We start from the raw sequence: 8,169 nt of genomic DNA, 5'->3' as shown, positions 1-8,169 counted from the left end.
GTTCCTCGTTCCTGCGGCAGCACACATCGCTCCGTGTGACACCGCAGGAACGAGGAAGCTCTCCCTACCTGCCTCCCAGCCGCTATGCGGAAGGAAGGAGGTGGGCGGGATGTTACGTCCCGCTCATCTCCGCCCCTCCGCTGCGATTGGGCGGCGGTTCAGTGACGTTTCAGTGACGTCGCTGTGACGCCGCATGGACCGCCCCCTTAGAAAGGAGGCGGTTCGCCGGTCACAGCGACGTCGCCGGGCAGGTAAGTATGTGTGACGGCTCTGGGCGATGTTGTGCGGCACGGGCAGCGATATGCCCGTGTCGCGCAACAGATGGGGGCGGATACCCACACTAGCGATATCGGGACCGATATCGCAGTGTGTAAAGTAGCCTTTAGTCCATCTAGTTCAACCCGTAGCCTAACATGTTGATCCAGAGGAAGGCAAAAAAAAACCCAATGTGGCAAACAAGTTCCAATGGGGAAAAAATTTCCTTCCTTCGTCCACATCCGGCAATCAGACTAGTTCCCTGGATCAATACCCTGTCATAAAATCTAATATACATAACTGGTAATATTGCATTTTTCAAGAAAGGCGTCCAGGCTCTGCTTAAATGTTAGTAGTGAATCACTCATTACAACATCATGCGGCAGAGAGTTCCATAGTCTCACTGCTCGTACAGTAAAGAATCCTCATCTGTGATTATGATTAAACCTTCTTTCCTCAAGACGTAGCGGATGCCCCCGTGTTCCAGTCGCAGGCCTAGGTGTAAAAAGATCTTTGGAAAGGTCTCTGTAGTGTCCCCTCATATATTTATACATTGTGATTAGATCCCCCCTAAGCCTTCGTTTTTCCAGACTAAATAACCCCAAGTTTAATAACCTGTCTTGGTATTGCAGCCCACCCATTCCTCTAATAATCTTGGTGGCTCTTCTTTGCACCCTCTCCAGTTCAGCTATGTCCTTCTTATATATCAGTGACCAGAATTGTACACAGTATTCTACGTGCGGTCGCACTAGTGACTTGTACAGAGGTAGAACTATACTTTTTTCATGAACAGTTATACCTCTTTTAATACATCCCATTATTTTGTTAGCCCTGGCAGCAGCTGCCTGACACTGTCCACTAAAGTGAAGTTTACCATCCACCCATACACCCAAGTCTTTTTCTGTGTCTGTTTTACCCAGTGTTCTACAATTAAGTACATAATCATAAATGTTATTTCCTCTACCCAAGTGCATGACCTTACATTTATCTACATTAAACTTCAATTGCCACTTCTCAGCCCAATCCTCCAATTTACATAAATCTCCCTGTAATATAAAATTATCCTCCTCTGTATTGATTACTCTGCAGAGTTTAGTATCATCTGCAAATATTGAAATTCTACTCCGCATGCCCCCGACAAGGTCATTTATAAATATGTTGAAAAGAAGCGGGCCCAATACTGACCCCTGTGGTACCCCACAATGAACTGAGACCCAGTCCGAGTATGTACCATTAATAACCACCCTTTGTTTCCTATCACTGAGCCAGTTTTTAACCCAGTTCCACATATTTTCCCCTATCCCCATTATTCTCATTTTATGTACCAACCTTTTGTGTGGCACCGCATCAAAAGCTTTTGAAAAGTCCATATACTCAACATCCACTGCATTTCCCTGGTCCAGACTTGAACTTACCTCTTCATAGAAGCTGATCAAATTAGTTTGACAGGATCGATCCCTCATAAACCCATGTTGATACTCTGTCATAAGGTTATTTTTCTTGAGATACTCCAGTATAGCATCTCTCAAGAAACCCTCAAGGATTTTACCAACCGTAGAGGTTAAACTTACCGGCCTATAATTTCCCGGCTCAGTTTTTGTCCCCTTTTTGAATATTGGCACCACATTTGCTATGCGCCAGTCCTGCGGTAGCGACCCTGTTATTAAGGAATCTGAGAAGATTAAAAATAATGGTCTATCTATCACAGAACTCAATTCCTGTAGTACTCTGGGGTGTAGCCATCCGGGCCCGGAGATTTGTCAACCTTAGTGATTTTGAGGCGGCGGCGAACTTCCTGCTGGGTTAAGCAGGTAATATTCAAGGGTGAATTTATGGTATCACTGGTCATGTCATCTGCCATGGCATTTTCTTGTATAAAAACCGTAGAAAAAAAGTCATTCAGCAGGTTGGCTTTACCCTCATCCCCTTCCACCATTTCACCAAGACTATTTTTAAGGGGGTCAACACTATCGCTTTTCAGTTTTTTACTGTTTATGTAGTTAAAGAATATTTTAGGATTATTTTTACTTTCTCTCGCAATGAGTCTCTCTGTCTCAAACTTAGCTAACTTAATTTGCTTTTTACATATTTTATTTAATTTTCTATAATTATATAATGCCTCATCACTACCTACCCTCTTTAATTCTTTTAAGGCTTTCTGTTTTTCTTTTATTGCTTCCCTTACAGCTCTATTTAGCCATAGGGGTTTCCTCCTATTTCTAGCATGTTTGTTCCCATAGGGTATATTTTCTGCACAAGCCCTATTCAGGATGCTCATAAAAGTCTCCCATTTGCTTTGTGTACTTTTATTACTTAGTACATAAAAGTACTGTGCCCCATAAGAGTCCATAGGTTTCTATGGGAGCGATATTTCGGCTCTATAAATCACAGTTGCAGAATACAGTGCGTACGTGAGACCAAACCTTAAGTGAGTATTCATATGAGATGACCACAACGTGTAACCCTTAGTCCATGGCATATGATTACAGCTCAGTGCGGCACTGTGTGCTCACTGCCATGATTGCATTACTTAAAGGGGACATTTTCCATCATCATAAATGGATGCTGTTGGATAGAGCATGTAAAAACAAGCACTTTTGCAATTTACTGCTTGTTAAAATTTTCAACCGTTGAGATATTAACACTTTTCTTTTGTTTACAGCTGGTCGCCTTGGAGACCGACCACCGCTGCCAGACAAGAAAACATGCTCAGTGCTTACAATCGCTTTTCTGTTGAGCTTGAAAGAAAGGTTTTTGAGACTGGCGAGCATTGCTGGAGCTGGGCGAGTATTGCTGGAGCTGGGCGAGTATTGCTGGAGCCTGCCTGCCTTAGGAGCAATGCTTTAAAGTGAGAAACCAGCGGTGGTCGGTCTCCTAGGCAACAAGCTGTAAACAACAGAAAAGTGTTAATATCTTAAGAACGGCTGCAAATATTAACAACCAGTAAATTGCAAAAGCGTTTGTTTTTACAAGCTCTATCCAGTAAAGTATCCATCTATGAAGATGGGAATAACCCTTTAATGAATGAAGCACCATGTTTTATTAGACGCCTGTCATCTCCAGGATTATTGCTCTGCACTTATGTTACTCATACACCTTTAATTGCCTCCTATTAAGCCTCATTGTCTAGGTCATTGGTGCAAAGTAAACTGGAAACCTAGAGAAGGCGTCATACTCTGATCATTTATATGGAGTCTGCAGAATATTGCAGGAATGCTAAAAATGTGAGGTCTTATGGCCCAGTGCTGGGGTGGGGGAGGGCAGGAGGCGCAGGGTGACCAGGACCAAAGGGCTCCCCTTTAATAGGCAATGGATCCAGGTGGGAGGACACAATGTGATGAGATGAGCAAACCTACCCTGGAAAAGGCAAAAAAAGGATGCCCCCTACCTCTCCCCCAGTGCACACGCCCCGTCCCTGGACATGAAGGTCAAGCTGCAATGCAAGGGTTAAAAAAGAGAAGCCTCAAACTATGATGTAATGGCCCATATTTAATATACATCATAGGGGGCGTTTGAAAGATTATATAGACCATGAGCAGGTATTGCCCACCTGACTATTGCAAAACTACAACTGTCAGCATGGTCTGAGCTGCTGGGAGCTGTAGTTCTGCAACAGCTATGGGGCCAAAGGCTTTCAGGTCTTGCTGGGAGTTGTAGTTTTGGTATCCAGAGGCTATTAGCGCATAATGGGAGTTGTAGTTTTGCAAAGCGATAGGATCAGAGGCAGTCAGGGTTTGCTGGGAGTTGTAGTTTTGCAACAGCTCTCGGGCCAAAATCTGTCAGGTATTGCTTGGAAGTTGCAGTTTTTCTATCCAGAGGCTATTTGTGCATTGTGGGAGTGGTAGTTTTGCAAAGTGAAAGGGTCAGAGGCTGTCAGGGCTTGCTGGGAGTTGTAGTTTTCCTAGTCAGAAGCTATTAGTGCATAGTGGAGTGTGGTTTTGCAACAGCTGTTGAGCCAGAGGCATTTAGGGCTTGCTGGGAGTTGTAGTTTTGCAACAGCTTTGTACACCAGGTTGCATAAAACCGCACTATAATGCTCTGCTCTCATCTGCTATATAGTAACGGAAACTTGGAATTCAACCTAATGTCTCGCTCGTGACACGGCAGACACAGGGGCACCCAACAGACCCTACTGACATGTAATAAATCACAGTAAACACCATTTTATATGAAGAACAGTGAATATGATGAAATCTGCAACTGAGGTCCCCACAATGTGAACAGAACCTATAGCTGAGCTGAGGGACTCTGCTGCCACCTGCTGGTAACTATTAAGACCGCACCATGGGAAATAAGGGACACAGCCCGGCTGCAAACAAATCCATCCTGATAAAACACGACAATAACAGACAAGGAGGCGGAAGCTTTTTTCACCAGGACGTGCTCTTCTGTGTTTGTCCTCTCCTCAAATACACAGATAAGAGCAAAAATGACGTCCGACAAAAACACAATGACTCCGTCTGCGTCATTACTGACAATGGCCCCGAGCAGGGCAGAATAATCCTATTTTTTTTGTGCAAGGGCCACATTGTCTTAGCTGCAGCATCTCCGGGTTTGTCCTGTCATGGCTGCAGCATCTCCAGACTTGTCCTGTCATGGCTGCAGCATCTCCAGACTTGTCCTGTCATGGCTGCAGCATCTCCAGACTTGTCCTGTCATGGCTGAAGCATCTCCAGACTTGTCCTGTCATGGCTGCAGCATCTCCAGACTTGCCCTGTCATGGCTGAAGCATCTCCAGACTTGTCCTGTCATGGCTGCAGCATCTCCGGACTTGTCCTGTCATGGCTGCAGCATCTCCAGGCTTGTCCTGTCATGGCTGCAGTGTCTCCAGACTTGTCCTGTCATGGCTGAAGCATCTCCAGACTTGTCCTGTCATGGCTGCAGCATCTCCGGGTTTGTCCTGTCATGGCTGCAGCATCTCCAGACTTGTCCTGTCATGGCTGCAGCATCTCCAGACTTGTCCTGTCATGGCTGCAGCATCTCCAGACTTGTCCTGTCATGGCTGAAGCATCTCCAGACTTGTCCTGTCATGGCTGCAGCATCTCCAGACTTGCCCTGTCATGGCTGAAGCATCTCCAGACTTGTCCTGTCATGGCTGCAGCATCTCCGGACTTGTCCTGTCATGGCTGCAGCATCTCCAGGCTTGTCCTGTCATGGCTGCAGTGTCTCCAGACTTGTCCTGTCATGGCTGAAGCATCTCCAGACTTGTCCTGTCATGGCTGCAGCATCTCCAGACTTGTCCTGTCATGGCTGCAGCATCTCCAGGCTTGTCCTGTCATGGCTGCAGCATCTCCAGGCTTGTCCTGTCAAGGCTGCAGCATCTCCAGACTTGTTCTGTCATGGTTGAAGCATCTCCAGACTTGTACTGTCATGGCTGCAGCATCTCCAGACTTGTCTCTTATGGCTGAAGCATCTCCGGACTTGTCCTGTCATGGCTGAAGCAACTCCAGACTTGTACTGTCATGGCTGCAGCATCTCCAGACTTGTCTCTTATGGCTGAAGCATCTCCGGACTTGTCCTGTCATGGCTGAAGCATCTCCAGACTTGTACTGTCATGGCTGCAGCATCTCCAGACTTGTCTCTTATGGCTGAAGCATCTCCAGACTTGTACTGTCATGGCTGCAGCATCTCCAGACTTGTCTCTTATGGCTGAAGCATCTCCGGACTTGTCCTGTCATGGCTGAAGCAACTCCAGACTTGTCCTGTCATGGCTGCAGAATCTCCGGACTTGTCCTGTCATGGCTGCAGCATCTCCAGACTTCTCTCCTATGGATGCAGCATCTCCAGACTTGTTCTCTCATGCCTGCAGCATCTCCAGACTTCTCTCCCATGGCTGCAGCATCTCCAGACTTGTCCTGTCATGGCTGCAGCATCTCCGGACTTGTCCTGTCATGGCTGCAGCATCTCTGGACTTGTCCTGTCATGGCTGCAGCATCTCCGGACTTGTCTCCTGTTTTAATAGATCTGTTCTCCGGTCTATGTCATGTCACTCAGTCCCGGTCACCACTTTTAATGATCAGCTGATAACTAATCGCAGCCTTCAGACTACTTGGATCTCCTCCTACATCACCGTATACATCCCGACATTACTGCCTACATCACTGTACACATCCCACCATTACCTCCTACATCACCGCATACATCCCGACATTACTGCCTACATCACTGTACACATCCCACCATTACCTCCTACATCCCCGCACACATCCTGACACTACCGCCCACATCACCGTACACATCCCACCATTACCGCCTACATCACCGCACACATCCCGACATTACCGCCTACATCATCACCGCACACATCCCGACACTAGAGCCCACATCATTACCGCACACACCCCGACATTACCGCCTACATCACCGCACACATCCCGACATTACCGCCTACATCATCACCGCACACATCCTGACACTACAGCCCACATCATCACCACACACATCCCGACATTACCGCCTACATAACCGCACACTTCCCGACACTACCGCCTACATCACCGCACACTTCCCGACACTACCGCCTACATCACCGCACACTTCCTGACATTACCGCCTACATCACCGCACACAGCCCAACATTACCGCCCACATCACCGCACACATCCCGACATCACTGCATACATCCAGACATTACCGCTTACATCACCGCACACAGCCCAACATTACCGCTTACATCATCACCGTACACACCCCGACATCACTGCATACATCCAGACATTACCGCTTACATCCCCGCACACATCCCGACATTACCGCCTACATCATCACCGTACACACCCCGACATCACTGCATACATCCCGACATTACCGCTTACATCCCCGCACACATCCCAACACTACAGCCCTCATCATCCCTGCACACATCCTGACACTACAGCCCTCATCATCCCTGCACACATCCTGACACTACAGCCCTCATCATCCCTGCACACATCCTGACACTACAGCCCTCATCATCCCTGCACACATCCTGACACTACAGCCCTCATCATCCCTGCACACATCCTGACATTACCGCCTACATCACCGTACACATACCGACATTACTGCACACATCCCGACACTACCGCCTACATCACCGTACACAACCCGACACTACAGCCCTCATGATCATCGCACACACCCCGACACTACAGCCCTCATCATCACCGCACACATCCCTACACTACAGCCCTCATCATCCCCACACACACACACACACCGGCATTACCTCAGTGACGTCCCCCCTGACATCACGATTCACTTTAGTTGCTGCGTGGAGCTCACAGGAGCGGAGGTGTTCTACTGCCGCTCCTGTCAGCTTTATGTAGCAGAGCTGGATGCGTCGCGGGACCTCTGGCGATTACGGCGGACCTGGAGGGGCATTTCTGGATTTTAATAAAGTGGTGAAAGAGGGTGTTTTTTGTCTTTTATTACAAATAAAGGATTTTTTGTGTGTGTGTGTTTATTTACTTTCACTTACAGGTTAATCATGGAATGTGTCTCATAGACGCCTGCCATGATTAACTTAGGACTTAGTGGCAGCTAAGGGCTGCTGCCATTGACTCCTTATTACCACGATTTACACCGCACCAGGGCAATTCGGGATGAGCCGGGTAGAGTCCCGGGATTGTGCTATCTAAAGGATGCAGCAATTTCGGGCGGCTGCTGGCTGATATTGGTAGATTGGGGGGCTCCCCATAACGTGGGGCTCCCCATCCTGAGAAAACCAGCCTTCAGCCGTGTGGCTTTACCCTGGCTGGTATTAAAATTGGGGGGGACCGCACGTCGTTTTTTTTTAAATTATTTATTTACTTATTTTACTGCGCGATATAGACCCGCCCACCTGCGGCTGTGATTGGTTGCAATGAGACAGCTGTCACTCAGCGTGGGGGTGTGTCTGACTGGTACCAATCATAGGCGCCGGTGGGCGGG

This window comes from Anomaloglossus baeobatrachus, chromosome 7 (genome assembly GCF_048569485.1).
Source record: "Anomaloglossus baeobatrachus isolate aAnoBae1 chromosome 7, aAnoBae1.hap1, whole genome shotgun sequence".
NCBI classification, from domain to species: domain Eukaryota; kingdom Metazoa; phylum Chordata; class Amphibia; order Anura; family Aromobatidae; genus Anomaloglossus; species Anomaloglossus baeobatrachus.
Note: the sequence above shows the minus strand (reverse complement) of the source record.